At 41.9% G+C, this 21,935-nt stretch overlaps 1 protein-coding gene across 1 annotated transcript in view; it reads right to left on the bottom strand.

Annotated features, from left to right (window-relative positions):
- Nucleotides 1-15,643, bottom strand: part of si:ch211-51h4.2 (uncharacterized) — a 145,286-nt gene extending 129,643 nt beyond the window's left edge. The window contains exons 1-2 of the mRNA XM_067432120.1: nucleotides 15,551-15,643; nucleotides 909-974 (exon numbers count right to left, since the gene is read on the bottom strand). The gene's annotated coding sequence lies outside the window, so the exon portion shown is untranslated. The remainder of the gene's footprint in view (nucleotides 1-908; nucleotides 975-15,550) is intronic.
- Between the last annotated feature and the right edge of the window lie 6,292 nt (nucleotides 15,644-21,935).

Here is a 21,935-nt window from a genome sequence, read left to right as displayed (position 1 = left end):
AGGGACTGCTCCTGTCCATTCAGGACTATTTTCGTTACTCTTGTAACCCTCAATCCCTGAAGGAGGGAACGGAGACATTACATCCCTCCTGCCACAACTCTGTACCACCTGCTGAATGCCAGGATCCCATCTTGACTCCACAGCGCAAACCTGAATGAGTGAGTTGCCTGGGAAACATATATACCTGTGTGTCCGGAGAGTGGCTTGCCATGCAAATCTCACTCCCTAATGTTTATTGGCCCGTTTTCTTACTACCTGATGCCCAAGTGAGACCCCAATACATCAATATCAATGAAACATCTCCGTTCCCTCCTTCAGGGAACGAGGTTTGCAAGGGTAACCGAGACAAGTTCCAACACACACATACAAAATCTACTTGCAGCTAGACAGAGCCATGCTGCTTACACAGGCACCTGGTCGTTTGGGTGCCACTATAAACATGAAACGGGTTTTATTAAACAAATTTCCAGATATCAAAAGTTTTTTAGTTTAATCCTCTCACAATGCACCACAGAGAAGAAAAATGTAGCTTGTTGTTTTCGCAGAGAAGCATTAGAAGATCAAACACCCCACAGGCACAATCTAATGAGAGAATTTCCAGCCCTACTGTAACTGCATTTCATAAACATTACTTAAACTGGGGCCACGATTTGACTGACAAGCAGAGAGTAGAAAATCTGGGTTTGAAATGGAAGATCTAGAGAATAAACAATATGATTGACTGGGTGTTTTTCTTTGAGATAACGTAAAAAGAAAGAAATATAGTTTATAGTTTAATGAAAGTATAAATCAAAGAAAAGCATGTGCATTTATTTCATCTGACTGAACAAAAACGGTTCTTGTAAACCTGCTCTTAACATTTATTTGTTTAACTGTTGCAGTAAAGATTGCACCATAAGGTAGCTCACCTGGTGTGAAAAAGTGCAGCGTAGGCCTCACTTCCTGCCAGGACGTAACTGATTCCAATGGACACACTGTTGAAGACACAGTTCGTTATCAGCACTCATTACAAGAATGACGGTTCATATTAATGAAGAGCTGTCACAAGGACGAGTCAAACATGATCTTCCAAAGTTGGACAAAGCCAGATATTTCATAATCTTTTGACTATTGAAACATATAGAACTATTACAAACTTGCTTCAGAAATGTAAAAAATGTATGAATCAATAAATCTTTTTAATCACAAGTTAAACATTTGAACTTTCAAAATATTTAATTTGTTCATTTTAGCACTAACGTATAATGTTGAATGTTACATGTTGAGTCATTCGGTATAAAAAAAAGGTTGCTGTGTGTCCATGTGAAATACAGAATGAAACAAACAGGGGAAGAGGGAAAAGGAAACCTTGACTTGAACCATCATACAGGACAATATGGTGTGGATCTGTGGTCCTTGACTGGTTAGAGTACGCTATCTGTCATGGAAGCACATTGATCGAGTGCTAAGCCTCTTGAACACAATGAGGAGAGGGTCGATTGGATATGTGTTTGCCAAACCTGTCTAAATGCTGATAACAAGGCTTTTTTCCATTCAGTTGCATGACTGAGCATGCAGAGCATTGCAACAAATGATGCCCTGTTAAAGTTGGGGCAAGTGCTTTCTGGTAACCGTTGTTTTTATTAAAAATCACCAAAATAAACACACACCTACCCCCAAAAAGGGTCTCGGTCCTACTTGATAGCTCCGCCCCACGCATACGTAACCCAGGCAATGACTATCCATCACAAAAACACAAACTGTTCTCATGAAAAACTCAATAGAACACAAGCTCGATAGTCCAGTTAATGACATATTACAATTATGACCAGATAAGGGTTGTATAGATCATGAAAAGAGGAAATAATCATATATTAGGAGTATAGTATCTTACTTGTAGGACACAAGCTGATGCTTGAAACAGACATTGAGGAGATTTAGATGCTCCATACGGTGTGGAAATAAACGGGTCTTTATCATCGCTGAAGTGAGTGACAATGCGATCGCAAATGGACAAACAAGCATGACACACAAGCATATTCAAGCAAAAGCCAGCATATAAAAGTTATTGGCTAATGTCCTTACGTGTGACTCGTGTGTTTTCAAAAATTGGCTGATACAAGTTTGTTATTGGACCCGGCCCGAGTCCATTTTGTAAAACGGTTTTGAAATAACACTTACCCCACCTTTAAGTGTCAAAGATAGTTTTCAGTAATGACCACTGATGCACCTTGTTACTCTCCCCTAGTAAAAATCCCAACAAAACTTATGCATTTTAGATTCTGTATTTAGTTTTGCAAAACCACAGTCAACCCTTTTTTGTACTAGTCGCCAAAATGGCCGCCCATCTGTTCGTCTTTAAATGGGTCGTTATTTATTATTTAATCTTTGTTTTCTTTTTTTCCAAGTAAATTTTTTAGAGTACTTTTTTTGTCCTACAGGTATAGTCACAATGTCAGTGGGGAAAGTTAAACAATTTTAAACAAATTAATTTTAAAAATCTATCAAAGAAATTGATTAATTAAGTCTTTGAAAAAATTACTTGGAAAAAAGAAAAAATTTGGTAGAGAGCTGATTTTGTAACATCAGGTAATTAATAACAACCCATTTAAAAGACGAACAGATGGGCGGCCATATTGGCGACTAGTACAAAAAAGGGTTGGCTATTATTCCGCACCATTATTCCAAAGGTAAAATGTTAAAACTGTTGTTCAGGCAGTGTTGCTGACATATCACACATAAATAGCATTGCATTTTATGGTGGGGTAGAGTGCATAACATTTAAAACCTGCTTAATGCTCAGATCCAGTGAGGATGTTTGTGCATGTACCTGCTCAGCAGAGAGCAGCTCTTAACTACGTTCTCAATCCCAATGACTTCATTAACCTTTTTGTTGATCAAAAACTGAACGAGATGCTCTCCTCAGTCTAATTGAAGGGGTTTAGTGACATTTTAGCGGAGCGCGTTTGTGACACATTTATGAGAGTGTTTTTCACAGAATCTTCTTTATAGTGAACCCTGAAAATAACACAAATATCTGAGAATGACCGGAGTCACGTGGAACCCGGCGGAAGTTGTTGTTTTTTTGACCGAAAAGGAAAGGCTTTAAAAAAGATAATTGGGCTTTATTGCACTTTCGGTCTGTTGTTATTGTTCAAGCCTTTAAGTTTAATGGAACATCTATCATTGCCTCGGGTAAAAAAATAAAATAATTATAATTATAATAGACAGAAAATTTGGAAGACACTGTGAAAGAAAGACTGATGAATTTCAAAGCCTTGTATAATGCCAGTTTAGAATACAAACAATTGTGATGCTATTTTAGCAAGCCACATCCCCTGTGGATATATTAAAGGTCCCTTGATATGGAAAAATATTTCTTTTATTTTATAATGTTTCCTGAGGTGTACTTATATTGTTAGAATGATTTTATAAAATGTCATACTTTAGACATAAAAGACATTTTTCTACCTGATCTTAGCCCTCTGACTTGAACTGACTTGTTTGAAGAGGCATGTCTGCTATGAGACTTGCTGTGAGGCTTGCATTTGAAAAGCGTATTACATGTGGAAACCTTCTTGAATACTTTTACTATTTTTTTTTTATTACAGCTGTCGAGATTAACGAAACCTGAAAGTCTTGACTTTAGCATAATTTTTTAGATCTTTTCCCATCACATGAAAGGCTGCAGTGCTGACCATTAAGTAGACAGAAAGTCTGTTTATCACGTGAATGCAGTGATCTCGTCATTGCAATGCTATTTCTCTCACAAAATGCTTTCACCACAACTAACAGCAAGCACAATATCGATATGAATACAGTAAGAGCTTTGTTTAGCAGCATAACAACATCCTTCATTATAACAGGAGTTTGGGCAAGTGTATTCATGGTGTGTGGTTGACAGCTTTAAACATTATAAAGAGTCTTCTTTGATCGCTCTCTGTAGTTTAATCATAATTTAAATAACAGATTTTGTGAAGACAATGTGAAGTTGATCGTTTAGTCACTGGCTTGATTCACTGATGCACAAACAGTATTAAACGATTTAGAAAGAAAGTCTGTGTGAACATAAATAATTAGCTACACATTAGAAATCACTGATCACAGATCAGGCATTAATGAACACTGTTACTCACTGTTTGTGGCGGTGTGGTCGAATCCATATCGTAAAAGTCTGCTTGTAAAAACTGTGTGACTGAATTAAATGTTAAAAAAATAAACTGAACCCATTTTCTCCAAATTCTCTGGTCAGGGAAAGCAGAGAAGAGGGAGAAATGTACACTCATTAGAATAATGTGTATAAAGGGTAGGCATAATAAGCAGTGGCTGAATCAGGGTATATACAGCAATCCTTAAGTTAAATTTACTACTTTTTAATACCTTTTTTACTACCTTCAGAATATTTTTAAAACCATCACGACACTGAATTGCAAGTGTTAATCAGCGACCTTTCTATTATTTACACAGATTTTGACATATATAACATACAAAAAAGAATAGATTTAGAATCGACACCAGGAGGAAATCTGTGATAAGTTATCATTCAGACACAGTAAAATACATCTCAACATTCACAAAGGTTGGTTAAGGAGAAGCATTACTGCATACACATTTAATTTCAATTAATAATTGGTAATTCAGCAATGAAATGATTTAGTGTTTTTTTTCCAACAACAAAACCTGAGCCAAATATTACATTTCTATAACTGTAATAAGTTGTTAAATTTAACAAAATACTAAAAACTAGTGCTGTCAATCGATTAAAAACTTTAACTAGATTAATCACACATTTTTTTTTGTGATTAATCGCAATAAAAAAAAAATTTTTGTACGTTTTTAATATATTTTTTTATATAATAATTTCACAGTTAATCAAATTAATGTAGAAACAACATATATTTTGAAACAACAGTATATTTTAAATATTTGTTTAAATGGCATCTTTTTATGAATGAAGGCCAGTATTACTGATATTAATTCAGCTACTGATTTTTTTTTTTTTTTACATTCATTATTAGGCTTCAAATTTAAGTAAAGGTTTTTAATTTAAGTAAACTTAAAACAATGCTAACATAAACCCATAATAAATGTCATGTTTATTTCTGCCTTTCCTGTCTTAACAGTTAGGAAACATACAACAATTTAATAAAGTTATCAAAGTTATATGTAGTCTGCACTGCATAAACTATAAATTAAATAGTTAATCCTTATTAAAGCTACAAAAGTTATTTAGTCAAGAGCAGCGAGTCATTTTCTCTGTTCCCTTTGTTCTTTATCTTTACTGACAGGAAGCTTTATTGGCTGCTGTCCCTTTAAGAGCAGACAGACACGCGGATCTTACTGTCTATGGATCACGCCTCATTCTCTCACAACTCTTTTTGTTCATTTTAGACTTTATATAAATCATTTAAGATTGCTCTTATGAGGATAAAATAAAACGTAAGCCAGCCACTTCTGTTGAGCGCGCAGTGTTCTGAGATGATGCCGAACGACCACTGAATATGACGTCAGCATCAAACATACGTTGAGATGGACACGAAAGATCTTTGATTATGTGCCCAGATACGCTAAAGCCCATATTTAAACGAACTAACGCGAACGCAGATAGAATTTCAATCAGAATAGGACACCTGATAGTCTGAAAAAATAATACCTAATTTGGAAAAAATAACACCTCTGAGACCACATTTAACACTTTTAATGGCCTTAAATTTGACAATTTTTATTTATCACTTTTTAATACTTTTTAAAACCCCGCGGACACCCTGTGAATATACAGGTAATGCAGGGCTTGACATTAAGCATGTTCATTTGCTTGTCCTTCAGACAAGTAAATTGTTCATTCACTTGTCCGAGTAAAAAATGTGCTTGTCCGGAAAAAAGTAAAAAGTTCAAGTGACTGGTGTGTGTGTGTGTGTGTGTGTGTGTGTGTGTGTGTGTGTGTGTGTGTGTGTGTGTGTGTGTGTGTGTGTGTGTGTGTGTGTGTGTGTTTGTGTGTGTGTGTGTGTGTGTGTGTTGTAACTTTAATTTATTCTGAAGCAATATTCTCACCAGTGTTCAATCAGCTTTGACATATTTAAATCTGCATATTTGTGAATTTTAATTTTTAAATATTTATTGAATCATTTCAAATTTGTGATATTTTTACCTTTTATAAAGGGTATTTCCCCCCTAATCTTATTAAATATAGGCCATGCTTCAGGTTGAATTTTATATTGTTAAATTTGATCAATACATTAAATTAAACGAAGACACTATAAGGGCTGTTAACAATTAAATTAAATAGTTTCCAATGAAAAATTACAACTGTATTAAATAATGTTTCGAGATTTGTAGTTTTGAATAGACACATAAGAAATGTTGGAAAGTATGTTTAAACATGAAACTAAACCTCCAGTAGGTGGCAGCAGGTGGCCATCTTAATGAGTGAGTCACTGAGTCGTTCATTCAAACGATTCATTCGAACACTGAATCGTTCAGTAACACACTTGTTGCTGTGTGATGCGTTACGGTTCTGCTGTATGAACGATTTTCGCTGCTGAAATCGAAACAAAAGCACTCAATATTGCATCTAAAACGTAAGTGACTTTAAGTGAATGTAAATGTAAGTGAATGTTAATTAATCGTTTATGAAACTGTCATATGAAAGCTGTGTCATTTTCAGTCATGATGGTATTTAGGAAACAACTAAAATGCTCTAGTGTTGTATTTTCTCCCTGAGAGGCTGCACGAGCGTCAACAGCTCGACCTTGATATTGTCAGTTCATCAAATATTATTATCCACCACTATCGCCACTTACACTAAATTAATGCACAATCATTCTTGCATTTTGGTGATTAGCTAGTTATTTTTTGGTTTTAATCAGGCTCTTGTCTGTCAGGTTATTTTATTTGTTATATTTTTTGGCTTTTTTTTTTGTACAGATAAAAAAAGTTGTCTGTGAGGACTGAAATAAACAAAAATATTAATGTTAAAAATCTTGAAGTGTAAATTTCATGTCAAGGAACCTTTAATAAGCATTTTGCATTTCATAAAGAACTATTTATTATACTTATTATTTTATATTCATTAATATTATTATCAATGTAAATCAAATTCTGCATCTTGTACATATATTATAGTCAGAGGAATATTTATTTATCCATACTATTTTTATTTGATTTTTAATATATATATGAGCTTTTATAATACTGTATTGTATATGATTTTATGCATATATTTGAAAATATATATTAGAAAACCTTACATAATATGCATAAATATTTATGACACTTAAAGGCTCTTTTACTAAGACCACAGAAAATAAATAGGGAAAATACATCCTGATTCTTTGCCTCCAGCAGCATCTCTTTGAGTTAATCATCTTGTCTGTTTACCTCAGGGCACTCTTACACAAAAAGAGCTTTTGACTCTGAGCCAGTTCACCATTAATGTGAGCTCACAAGGCCAACATCATGTTAGAACACAATTTAAGAGCCCAACAAAAGTATAATAAGTTTACAGTTCAAGGCAAATTACAACCCATGGTATCAAAGCTCTATGTGAAATTTATGAATGCTGTCCAGAGTTTCAAGGCTACAAGTTGTGATATTCATACACTGGACCTTTATACGGCCTGATGACATCGAAAATATGAATGATTATTGCATCACTGACAAATAATGCTAAAAGACATGCAGAATCACACAATAAAAATAAAAACGGTATTTTAGTATCTAAGGTGCCAAGAAGTGAAATGTGGTTTTACACTTTTTATCAAAGCTTGCACTAGGCTGGTTTATGTTAGTTGGGTTCGGTTCTATCTGGTGGATTAGCCTACTCATTCTTATTCACGTTCATAAATTTAGCTATACTGAAAAAAGATAATATCCAAATTAAATTGTTTAATTCAAATAAAAATATATATTTAACATCACCAAATACATTAAAGGGGTCATGAACTAGCTTTAAAAAATAATATTGTGGCAAGGGGGGCGTGGTTCAGCGAGGTCTGCAGCGGGAGAGAGGGCCGCGGGACGAGCGGTAAGTGAGTGGGTTGGACGCAGATTAATAACACCTGTCTCTTGTTCTAGTAATGAGCGCGGAGACGGGATAAAACGCCAGCGGAACCAGAGACCAAGGAGAGAGAGAGTCAGGACGGTTGTTGTCAAACCCGTACAGAGACTGAGTTGCCGGAAGCCGGAAGTGCCGACCCGGAAGTGATCGCTATTGTTTTGAGTCTGAGAGAAGCCACACTATTGAGTGTGTTTGACTATTGAGTTACAAAATAAAAGAGCAACAACCGTCTAGCCGACCCCCGTGTCCTCTTCCTTCCTCACATTCACGAACTTTGCTACACTGGTGCCGAAACCCGGGAAGGAAGTAGGACAACAACCGTCCTGACTCTCTCTCTCCTTGGTCTCTGGTTCCGCTGGCGTTTTATCCCGTCTCCGCGCTCATTACTAGAACAAGAGACAGGTGTTATTAATCTGCGTCCAACCCACTCACTTACCGCTCGTCCCGCGGCCCTCTCTCCCGCTGCAGACCTCGCTGAACCACGCCCCCCTTGCCACATACCCCCACCGCCCGACGCCATGACAACGCCCTCCGCCTCGCCATTTGCGGAGGTCATCAACTCCCTCGCGGTCCTCCACCAAGAACACCACCAGGCGTTGCTGGACCTCCGGACCGAACAGGAGCGCCGCTTCGAGGCGATCGTCCAAGGCCAGCAAGAGGACCGCGAGCGGTTCCGGAGCTGGATGGACCGGGAGGTCCGCGCCGAGGCCGCCACACGGGCCAGCGCACCGGGTCACGTGCCCCTCCAGAAGATGGGGCCGGAAGACGACCCGGAGGCCTTCGTCGATCTATTCCAGAAAGCCGCGGAGGCCTGCGGGTGGCCCCGGGCACAGTGGCCGGTGCGCCTCATCCCCCTACTATCTGGAGAAGCCCAGGCGGCCGCGCAACAACTACCGGTCGCGAACCTCCTGGACTACGATGATCTAAAGAAGGCCATCCTTCAGCGGGTCGGCCGGACCCCGGAACAACATCGTCAGCGTTTTCGGTCCCTGGAGTGCGGTGAGTCCGGTCGACCCTTCGCGTTGGCCCAACAGCTCCGGGACGAGTGCCGCAGATGGCTTCTGGCCGGCGGCAGCGACGTGGACCATGTTGTTCGATCTGGTGGTGCTGGAGCAGTTTATCACTCGGCTCCCCAGGAAGACCGCCGAGTGGGTCCAGTGCCACCGGCCCACGTCGCTGGAGACGGCCATCAACTTGGCGGAGGACCACCTGGTGGCGTGCCCGGGGGTCGGCGAACCCCCACTAACTTCTCCCTCTCTCTCTCCCCCCCCTCTCTCTCTCTCTCTCTCGACCTGTCCCTCTCCCCAGGTCCCGCCCTCCAGGCCCTCCTCGCGTCCCCCCCAGAGGCCGGGGTGGGATGGGCCTTGGACCGTCCGGGAGTTCGCGGGTCCCGCCCAGGGGGGCGGGGCCGCTGGGGGCTGGTAGTGACAATGGCTCTGGTTCCGCCCCCTTTCCGCGCTCATCCTCCAACCCACTCCCCGCCGCCGGGGCGGCGGGTAGGCCTGGGCTGGCCTGCTGGCGGTGCGGCGATCCGGATCATTTTGTGGACCGATGTCCGATGATGGACATCGGAACAATGATCCGGATCCCGGACGTCCAGCGGACCACCCCCGATCAAGCAGGAGAGTACCAGATTCCTGTGAGTATCAAGGGGGGTACATATCAGGCCTTGGTGGATTCAGGATGTAACCAAACCTCGATCCATCAAAGCCTGATGCAGCCTGGGGCATTGGATACAAGCCGCGTGGTTAAGGTGCGGTGTGTGCACGGGGATGTGGTGGAATACCCGGTTGTCCCGGTCACGATACAATTTCGGGGGAAAAAGCATAGTGTAGAGGTGGCGGTTAGTCCACACCTCCGGCATCCGCTAATTCTGGGGACAAATTGGCCCGCCTTTTCGGCGTTATTGGGGTCGTTATGCGCGGATGCCGCTTGGGAGAAAAAGGCTCGGAGGGGGGCGGCGCGAGTGCAGCTTGGGGAGACTGAGACGGGACCCTTGAGGACAGCTTCAGCGGAACCGAGCGGGGTCGAGAGACTGATTCTCTCGGACCGCGATGACTTTCCGCTGGAGCAGTCACAAGATGAGACCCTCAAAAATGCCTTCCAACAGGTCCGATCGATTGACGGTCAGTCTCTCCAACCTGCCTTGCCTGTCTCGTATCCATATTTTGCCATAATTAAGGATCGGTTGTATCGAGTGACCCAAGACACTCAGACAAAGCTAGATACAACCCAGCTGTTAGTACCAAAGAGCCGCCGGGAAATGCTTTTCCAGGCGGCTCATTCTAACCCAATGGCGGGCCACCTGGGACAGGCGGCCACGCTGAATCGTTTAATGACCCGATTTTTTTGGCCAGGCATTCATGACAATGTGCGCAGGTGGTGCGCGTCTTGTCCGGAATGTCAGTTGGTGAATCCACTGGCCGCCCCAAAAGCGCCATTGCGCCCCCTTCCATTAATGCAGGTCCCCTTCGAGAGAATTGCGATGGACCTCATCGGGCCATTAGAGCGATCCGCACGCGGACATCGTTTTGCGCTAGTTATCGTGGACTACGCAACACGATATCCGGAAGCAGTGGCTCTCCGCAACATCTCGGCGAAGAGTGTTGCGGACGCACTGTTTCGCTTAATCTCCCGGGTGGGGATTCCGAAGGAAATCCTCACTGATCAAGGCACGGCGTTTATGTCACGCACGTTAAGCGAATTGTACGGATTATTGGGCATTAAATCCATTCGAACCAGCGTCTATCACCCACAAACAGGCGGCTTGGTCGAACGATTTAATCGCACTCTTAAATCCATGATCCGTAAATTCGTACAGGAAGACGCCAAAAATTGGGATCGGTGGTTAGAACCCCTCTTATTTGCTGTGCGCGAGGTCCCGCAAGCCTCCACGGGGTTTTCCCTCTTCGAGCTTCTCTACGGTCGGCAGCCACGGGGGGTGCTGGACGTCCTACGAGAAACTTGGGAGGAGGGGCCTTCGTTGGCCAAAAAGGAAATTCAGTACGTCATGGACTTGCGAACAAAACTCCACACATTGGGGCGGCTATCTAGGGAGAATTTGTTGCAAGCCCAGGACCGCCAGAGCCGGTCATATAACAGGGGTACTAAACTACGCAAATTCACACCGGGAGAGAAAGTGCTCGTTCTACTCCCAACGTCGAGCTCAAAATTAATGTCAAAGTGGCAGGGGCCGTTTGAGGTCGCACGGCAGATAGGAGAGCTCGATTATGAAGTGATACGATCCGATAGGAACGGGGCACGTCAAATATACCACCTCAATCTGCTAAAAAAATGGAATGAGGTGGAATCGGTGTTGTTGGCAACGATGATCGGGGGAGAGGATGATCTCGGGCCAGAGGCGAGCATTAAAGCACAATCAGTCGCGTTGGCCCCTGGGGGAGATCACCTCTCACCGTTACAACTCGCTGATTTATCGAAATTGCAGGCGGAATTCGCTGACGTGTTCTCGCCCCTACCGGGACGTACCGACTTGATTCAGCACCATATCGAGACCGAGCCGGGCGTGGTAGTTCGCAGCCGGCCGTATCGCTTGCCTGAGCACAAGAAAAAAGTAGTTCAGGACGAATTAGGCGCAATGCTCGACATGGGAGTAATCGAGGAGTCCAACAGTGACTGGGCGAGCCCGATAGTTTTGGTCCCCAAGACAGACGGCTCGGTCAGGTTCTGTGTGGACTACCGCAAGGTGAACGCTGTGTCGAAGTTCGACGCGTATCCAATGCCGCGGGTTGACGAGTTGCTTGATCGGTTAGGCACGGCTCGATTTTATTCGACACTGGACTTAACAAAGGGCTATTGGCAGATCCCCTTGTCTCCATTGTCCAAAGAAAAAACAGCTTTCACCACGCCGTTTGGATTACACCAATTTGTCACGCTTCCTTTCGGCTTGTTCGGGGCGCCCGCAACCTTCCAGCGACTCATGGATAGGATTTTGCGTCCCCATGCTGCATATGCTGCTGCGTACCTGGATGACATAGTGATTTATAGTCACGATTGGCAGCGGCATATGCAGCATGTGAGGGCGGTCCTGAGGTCGCTGAGGAGAGCGGGGCTCACGGCCAATCCGAAGAAGTGTGCGATTGGGCGGGTGGAAGTAAGGTATCTGGGCTTCCACTTGGGTCATGGGCAGGTGCGTCCCCAAATTGATAAGACTGCCGCAATTGCAACCTGTCCGAGGCCCAAGACCAAAAAGGAGGTAAGACAGTTCTTGGGGCTGGCGGGATATTATAGACGGTTTATACCAAATTATTCGGACCTCACCAGCCCTTTGACTGATCTTACTAGAAAGGGGCTACCAGATACGGTCCAGTGGACAGAGCCGTGTCAACAGGCTTTTACCCAAGTAAAGGCTGCTCTATGTGGCGGGCCGCTCTTACACTCCCCTGACTTTTCTCTCCCTTTCTTGTTGCAGACTGACGCGTCGGACAGGGGGCTGGGCGCAGTCCTGGCCCAGGAGGTGGAGGGGGGAGAGCGGCCGGTGCTGTACATTAGCCGTAAGCTCTCCAAGAGGGAAGCTAAGTACAGCACCATAGAAAAGGAGTGTTTGGCCATCAGATGGGCCGTTCTCACTCTCCGCTATTACCTCCTGGGGCGGGAGTTCACTCTCTGTTCGGACCACGCTCCTCTCCAATGGCTCCACCGCATGAAGGATACCAACGCGCGGATCACCCGTTGGTATCTGTCTTTTCAGCCGTTTAAGTTCAAGGTGGTCCACAGGCCGGGTGCTCAGATGGCTGTGGCCGATTTCCTCTCCAGAAATGGGGGGGGGGGGGGGGGGGGGGGGGGCTGCAGGCCGGACGGCTCCCCGGCCTGAGTCGGGCGGTGGGGGTATGTGGCAAGGGGGGCGTGGTTCAGCGAGGTCTGCAGCGGGAGAGAGGGCTGCGGGACGAGCGGTAAGTGAGTGGGTTGGACGCAGATTAATAACACCTGTCTCTTGTTCTAGTAATGAGCGCGGAGACGGGATAAAACGCCAGCGGAACCAGAGACCAAGGAGAGAGAGAGTCAGGACGGTTGTTGTCAAAACCGTACAGAGACTGAGTTGCCGGAAGCCGGAAGTGCCGACCCGGAAGTGATCGCTATTGTTTTGAGTCTGAGAGAAGCCACACTATTGAGTGTGTTTGACTATTGAGTTACAAAATAAAAGAGCAACAACCGTCTAGCCGACCCCCGTGTCCTCTTCCTTCCTCACATTCACGAACTTTGCTACAAATATATATATATACCGGTATATATATACTGTTGTCTGAGAACAACTTATGACATTTGCATGTTTTTTTAAGTTTAATAATCATATTGAATAAGTAATAGGCTATTTTCTACTCTGGTTTTGAGCCTAGCTCCTGGAACACTTGGTTTTTTATGGGAGTGCTGCATTGAAGACTTGGAAGTAAATGCCCACTGCTATGATTTAACAGTTTTGCATTTTATAATGAGCTTTGACTCCCCCATCAGGACATGTGGGAATTGTTTTGAAAATGTGTAGAAAAACAGAAACCGGAATGATTCGCTCACAGGGCTCGCAAAATGTATTTATCAAACAAATGCACTGATTTCTCTCTCATCTACCTGGAATTAATTGGAATGTTATTTTTTATTACTTTGCCCACCCGATCGGTGAATATAACAGCAAACCACATCAATAACACACACATGCACAGCATTCACAAATTAGCATGTTCAAAACTTCTGCGATTGTATTTTTCCTTCAAATATCAAAGTCAAGAGAGAAAACAACGCACATCAAGAAAGGAATGTTATTTCACTATTTAAGATAGCCTGTCGGGCTCCCCAACAGGAAAACATATAGCTCCAGGTCAGCCTCCTTTGCAAGCCCTGGCCAAAACATGTTCTAGTCTGATCCCGAATCGCAGGACAATGAAACAGCTTATGCGCCATGTTTATTGCTTGAAAGTTCAATCCGGTTTAGCTTCAAGTAGGCCTGTTATTTATCTATTACATGTAATGTGCGAGGCGATGAGCAGTAGGGCTGTCATTTTTTAGAAAAAATCGAATTCGAAATGATATTAAATATCAAGCAATGTATTAGAATATATTCAAATATCTGCGAGCCTACATTTGGTCATGGGCCTATGGTACAATACTTTTAGAGCGCCCTCTATTGGATGAGATGGCAAACAAAATAAAAAACAAATGGTCTAATCATAAAAACACTCTTTTGTCATTGCGATAAGAATAATTACGATTGAAAGATTCAGTGGACTGTTTACATGAGACATTATCTAAACCGATCTGGGGTTTAGATGTGATGACTTTTAATCTGAATCGTTTTGTGACATGCGCACATAGTTTGTCTGCCGCATTAGAAATATCGACGCTGTCCTCTCCAGCAGATGGAATGTGTTCAAACCTTCAAGGATGCCATCGCTCAAGGGCCACACGGACTTATTCGGTTTTTATAAAAGCTATTTATTTGTTGTAAAGCGTAATTTATAAAAAAATAAAAATAATTAAGTGTAAAGTAAAATTTGTAATTCAAGTTATGTAAAAAAAAAATCTTCTGTCAGGCGCAGTTGAATAAAAAGTGCCTTGGTTTTCATTCCGCATTCAGGATAAGAGGATGTAGCCAGGCTATGTCTGTGTCATTATTCCAACATTATCTTCATAAATTAAATAGAAAGAAAATAGAAAGTTTACCTCTCAGAAAACGTAACTTTTCTCTCTTGTCAACAGTATAGCCTGTGTGGTAAACTCGGCGTGCGCTCTTCAGTGGTGGAGAGCACTCACTGTATCACGTCATATAAGGACGCGGGTAATCCGGTCAGGTTGTTAACATGGTGACATTTTTCGTTTGATCGGTTTATGAAAAGGTTCATCTCAAACCGATTACAATTTCATTCGGTTTGGGCATTTTTATTCCGATTGAGGTGCTTATATGGAGCTATAGACTGTATAAAAGTGCGCTATACATGGCACTTTAAAAACCATTTATAGTTCGATTACGGATATTTCATGTCATGTTCTAATGCATATTTGAATATCGAATAAAAAGTGACAGCCCTAATGAGCAGGGCTACAGAATTAGGCGCTCGTCTTCATAGGCTGAGGCGGCTTTTCATTGCACTCTGACATCACGGGCACACAACATCCGCAGATCGATCATTTGCTGAGCCAACTGTCAATAAAAGCTTTTCTTTGACTGACAAGTTTTAACTTACAGGATATTCTTATATTACCATGACCATTTAATTTAGACCATCGTTTTCAGTTAGAATTAAAACCTCTATTTCTATTATAAAGTAGTGTGTTCATGTTTTTACTCGGACCTCAAAAGATTAAACAGAAGAAACATTTCCACAAAGAAAATTTCCGTAGAAGATTTCCACAGTGAAGAAGGCGGAGCCTCAGATCCACATTCACCTATTACATAAATGCCACAGACCAAAGGTGCAGAGACTAGCATCCAAAACAACAACATATGCTGGAAGTAAGCTATGCTTTTTAGCCATCAGAAAGATATGAATGAAAGAGACTTACAATTGAAACAGCAGAATAAAGTTGAAGGCATAGCTAGTGTGCTTGCCCAGGAAGAGAACTCCCAGCACGTGCAGATTTGGCTGGAGGTCCTCATCTTGTCTCCGTGCTCTGATGTCCCTCTGCAGAAGACCTGCATCTATAGAGAAAACCGTACAGGGATACATTGTATTACCATCCATTTCAAGAGACATAACCATGGACAGAGGAAATGACAGTATAATTTCACTTCAAACAGATATTTTTAAAAGTTTCATGCTCATATAGTAACATGAGAATAACTTTTTTGCTTTTTGTGTTTTAATTAATCATAAAATGGCCCTGATATGTCACTAGACATTAAGAAATCATGTTAAATTCAAATACTTATATTACTGACAACAGTAGTTGCTGTCATTTAAAAGTTGTTGCAGCCCTCAACTGATGTTGATGTTGACATGTTGTGTTTTGGCCTGAAGCTCCACCCTCCATCTATCTACCAATCACAAAGTCAGTAGTGTTTCGGCATCGAGGTTGCCAGATCTGCTCTATTTACCATAGCTGCAGTTGATTATTATTTGGGACGTTCCTGTTGGATCCTGCAGCCTATCTAAATCAGGAATCTTTGACGAAATATTTGTTTTAAAAAATATAAACTGTTTGTAACATTATAACTGTCTTTATTGCATCCTTGCTGAATAAAAGTAACAATTTCTTCTTAAAAAAATAAATAAATATATACTGAACCCAAATTTTTCACCCAATCATATTTTAGGGACATGTTTACAGTTAATGTCAAGTTTAGGCTTACAACCATGGTTAGGTGCTTTTTCACCCCTAATTCCTCTTTGATATTAGGGATAAGTTACAGGTTAGGTTTAGGGGTAGGAATATTTTTATCATTACATTTTCGGACAGGAATTTTATCCCAGGATCAATAAAATATGTTGACCCAGGAGCATGTCTAACTTGGCAAAATCATGTGTATGTGACACTTTGTCTCTGACAGGAAACATTTATTAGTTGACAGAATTTGCTGCCCAGTGGCCAGAACGGATGGGCCTGAGAAGCCTCTGTGTCTGCAACAGATGCGCATAACCATCCTTCAGCCCCTCTGAGGTGCCACACATCACTCCTGATGTGAAGTTCTGCCACAATGCCACACCACATAATGCCCCACTGTGCGACTTTCACACACTAAATAATGAATAGTTGGAAAGATAAGTCTGAGAAATGGACGGAAACCAGAAGTGAATGAATCTGGACAGAGATAAGAGAAGTGTGCAGCAGTGAAGAATCAAATCGGAACAGCAGGGATAATTCATACTACTGCACTTCCCTTCAGACCTCAACACAGCAGGTACCAGGAGCAGACAGAGCCAAACCCTTCAGTAACACTCATACTCCCATTACAGTAGGGATATTTGCACACACCCAAGTTTTAATATATTTCTTTCTTCATAAGGCAGCTCTGATCTTTTCGCTGGCAATCAAGAGTCTCGAGGCTAGGTTTTTTTGTTTTGTTTTTTACTTCAATGAATACTTTATTGTAAAGTACTGAATACTCAAGGTGGGTTTATGTACATATTATGGAGAATTAAAAAAATGGTTTTAATCTCTACAATATATGAAATTTGAACACACAACATACACGTTATATGCAGAGTGCAAATTACACAATGGCCAATGGGGGGGGGGGGGGGTGTCAGAGAGTCGTGGTATACACAGATCAAGCATAACATTATGAATACTGACAGTCGAAGAGTATACTACTGATTATCTCTACCTCACGGCACCTTTTAGTGGGTGGGCTTTATTAAAGGGGTACTTTAGCGCTGGGAAGATGAAACTGTATTTTAACTGGGTCATCAATGTAGTAGAAATTATTGGTATTAAATTTGGTGCCTTCTAGACTGAGAAAAGACAGAAAATGTATTTTTGGATTAAAGACTACAATTCCCAGAATGCTTCGCTGCCCTGTGAGGCCATTCCCAAAGCCACCAACTTGATTACTGTGACTGAGTTGGGGAAGACACTACAATTAAAAACTGAGCGTGTCTGTTCAATATAATGAGTGAGTCACCGCGCGAGTATCACAGCACTGAGCACTAACTGCAGGAGTGAGATAAATGAGCTGATGAGCTCTCGTGATGAGAGCTGAGGTAATCGCGACTACACTCGCGGCATACATACACAACGCGCGTTCAGTCTGGTGCATTTCAGGTCATGCCTTTGCAAGCTTAACTTTCAAAGAAATTAATTTGAGAAGTTAAAACACTTACATTGCTCACCATAGCTCCGTTTAAATGAGTGCCTGTAGCTGAGCTGAGCTGAGCTCTGAAGCCCCGTTCACACCGCCAGCGACACGCAGCGACAAAGCGACATGATCCCATTCATTTCAATGGAGCGTTGGCGGCATCCGGCGACACGAGCGACAGTGACCGTTGGCGACAGAATGTGGGCGTGTCAAGCGACGTGAGACACGCGACAAAGGTTCAGAAATTTCAACTTTATGCAAACGAGAAGCGATTTTCGCGAGCGACAACCAATAGGAGTGAAGTCAGTGGAGTGCACGTGATCCGTCTGCTTTACTGCTGCTACTGCGGTGTCCGGAGGAGTTGTTGATATTCGCTTTTAACAAGTCCCATGTTCTTTATAATATGTCTCTGTGTAGCCTACATACAGAGACACATTTAAAAAAATGATGCATGGAAAAACGTGTCTGGGATTGTGGGGATATAAAGTAAGTTTTGACTAAACTGCATGCAATATGGTCTACCTATTACAGTACAGTGTATGTATTCTAATAACTTGCTCTGTTCTGCAAAACACTATTAATAAAAACGGTACTATTTAATGACGTTTATATGCAACCCGTAGTAGGAACGCCCACTAGCGACATGAATCTCTGGCGCTGGCGACATGCAGTAACAAAATCGCTGGCGGTGTGAACGGGGCTTGAGTGTGATCTCCATCCCCCATACGCAGGTTCAAAACATGCGGAAATGGCTCCCTCTGCTGGCTGTAGTCTTTAGCCTTTGGCCAAACATTCCTCCTATGATGCAAATATCGTCAATAAAATGCATAAATCTCTTGTCTGAGGGGGATATGAGGGGGGGAAAGCACATTTATTTGAATATACTCCAGGGTTTCTACTAATACAAAGCCATATGCTAATCGCTGAAGTAACCCTTTAAGGAGCAAGTGAACATTTTGTCCTCAAAGTTGATGTGTTAGAAGCAGGAAAACTGGGCAAGTATAAGGATTTGAGAGAATTTGACAAGGGCCAAATTGTGATGGCTAGACAACTGGGTCAGAGCATTTCCAAAACTGCAGCTCTTGTGGGATGTCAAGGCTCATTGATGCACATGGGGAACGAAGGTTGGCCCATGTGTTCTAATCAAACAGATGAGCTATTGCAGCTCAAATTGTTAATGCTGGTTCTAATAGAAAGGTCTAATCTGTCTAAGATCTAAAGGTCTTGTACTGATAGAAAATACAGAGTGCATCACAGTTTGTAGCGTATGGGGCTGCATAGCCACAGACAAGTCAGGGTGCCCATGCTGACCCCTGTCCACTGCCCGAAAGTGCCAACAATGCTATAGGCTCACCCAAAAAAGGGTGAGCATCAGAACAGGACCACAGAGGAATGGAAGAAGGTGGTCTAGTCTGATGAATCACATTTTCTTTTACATCACATGGATGGCCAGATGTGTTGCTTACCCTGGGGATAACACATGGTATCCGGATGCACTATGGGAAAAATGCAAGCTGTTGGAAAAGTGTTTGTTTTGGGCAGTGTTCTGCTAGGAAACCTTGGGTCCTGCCACCCATGTGGATGTTACTTTGACACGTACAACCTACCTAATCATTGTTGCAGACCATATACACCCTAATCTGGAAATGGTATTCTCTGGTGGCTGTGGCCTCTTTCAGCAGGATAATGTACCCTGCCACAAAGCAAAAATGGCCCAGGAATGATTTGAGGAGCAGAACAACGAGTTTGAAGTGTTGACTTGGCCTTGAAAGTCCCCAGATCTCAATCCAATTGAGCATCTATAGGATGAGCTGAACAAACAACTCCAATCCATGAACGCCCCGCCTCGTAACTTACAGGACTTAGATGATCTGCTGCTGACATCTTGGTGCCAGAAACCACAGCTTTCCTTCAAGGGTCTAGTGAAGTCCATGCCTCGACGGAGCTGTTTTGGCAGCAAAAGGAGGATCAAGCCAATATTAGAAAGTCATATGATAAGAAAAAATGATAAATCTTGGCAGTTCATGGCAGTGCAATTAGAAAACTACGGGACAAGCATGTTATGTTTCAAAAAGGGTGCCAGGAGAAGGCTTCTTCTCTCTAAAAAGAACATGGCAGCATGGCTTAGGTATGCAAAGTTGCATCTAAACAAACCACAAGACTTTTGGAACAATGTCCTGACTCCAGGCCTTAACCTGACTGAAATGTTGAGGTGGGACCTTAAGAGAGCTCTGCATGAGCAAATGGCTGCAAATCTCGATGAACTGAAGCAACGTTGTAAAGAAAAGCAAGCAAAAATTCCTCTAGAACTGATAACGCCATGCTGAAAACGATTCCTTCACTTTATTGCTGCTGAAAGTAACTCTACATGCAATTGAAACATATGAGTGTACTTAGTTTGTCACCCATGGCTTTTCCACTTTGGCTTTATTTTGGCTTTTTTTTTTAAATATATAATTTTTTGTTGTTCATCTGAGGTTATATACCTGATTTTAAGATCTGCTAATGACCGGACGATTTGTATGCTCCGATATGATTTTTCTAAAGCGCATCCTTTGTGTTTCATATATATATATATATATATATATATATATATATATATATATATATATATATATATATATATATATATATATATATATATATATATATATATATATATATATACATATACACACACACACATTAGGGATGCCACAATACTCAATATAATATTGAACCGTTCGGTATGGCATTCACAGTTCAATACGCACTGGTGAATTGCGTTTTTTCTGGTTTTGCATTTAATGAATTATTTATATTTCTCTTCATTTGAAATATTTATCTCCGTTTATTTCGGCTCTGTTTGAGTGTGCCTGTGTGTCTACAGGCTGATATGAGCAAATATCCTAAAGTTAGGGGGTGTTTAAAAACTTACTGGTTAACGACGGGCTATCTTAAATTGTAAAAAAATTAGTGTTGTGCCGATGGAAAATGTCATCGTCCATCGTGATGGCTGACGTGATGGCTGAAACACCATCGTGATGCCCCGCCCCGCTGCGAGTCTTGCGAGTCGACACCAGAGTATGTGAGCGGAGTGGAGCGGCGGCGATTTCCCCTCCACGCTCTATCTAAGCATTCAAGAATCCCTCCGCTCCAGCTCCGCTCCGGGTTCACCATCTCCCTCTCCTCGCCTCGCAAACTGATATCAAAAACACCGCTCCGTCTTCGCTCCGAGGAAATTTGCGGCTAATAACTGCTAAAGTATTTTAGTAAGCTCTGAAATATCACTATAAAGTTTGGTTTATAAACTGCATTAACTGAAAACAATTATAAAAAATAAACAATAGGAGATTAAGAGCCTAGTTTCAACGTGGTTTATTGTAACATTTGTGTGCATTTTCCCCCCACTATGCCAAACTTAATGGCTTTATCAGCATTAAAAGTTAAATATCATTCAGGTTTTTTGCAGTGAAAATTTAGTTTGGAAGTTTGGAAAGATGAACGTTTTCATCAGTTACTTGACGCAGAAATGCACTTGCCCTGTGCATTTCTGAATCTTGAGCACATTTTTAAATTTTCTTTGCATTTCTGAATTTTGTGTGTATTTATGAATGTTGTGTGTATTTATGAATTTTGTGTGCATTTGTGAATCTTCTGTGCTTTTGAGTGCATTTATGAATCATTTGTGTGCATTTGTGTATCCTGTGTGTGCATTTATGAATCATGTGTGTGCATTTATGAATCATGTGTGTGCATTTATGAATCATTTGTGTGCATTTGTGTATCCTGTGTGTGCATTTATGAATCATTTGTGTGCATTTGTGTATCCTGTGTGTGCATTTATGAATCATGTGTGTGCATTTATGAATCATGTGTGTGCATTTATGAATCATTTGTGTGCATTTGTGTATCCTGTGTGTGCATTTATGAATCATTTGTGTGCATTTGTGTATCCTGTGTGTGCATTTATGAATCATGTGTGTGCATTTATGAATCATTTGTGTGCATTTATGAATCATTTGTGTGCATTTGTGTATCCTGTGTGTGCATTTATGAATCATTTGTGTGCATTTGTGTATCCTGTGTGTGCATTTATGAATCATGTGTGTGCATTTGTGTATCCTGTGTGTGCATTTATGAATCATGTGTGTGCATTTGTGTATCCTGTGT

Source organism: Pseudorasbora parva, chromosome 22 (assembly GCF_024679245.1).
Source record: "Pseudorasbora parva isolate DD20220531a chromosome 22, ASM2467924v1, whole genome shotgun sequence".
Classification (NCBI taxonomy): Eukaryota; Metazoa; Chordata; class Actinopteri; order Cypriniformes; family Gobionidae; genus Pseudorasbora; species Pseudorasbora parva.
The sequence above is the reverse complement of the archived record's forward strand: the minus strand, read 5'-3'. Positions and strand labels throughout refer to the sequence as shown.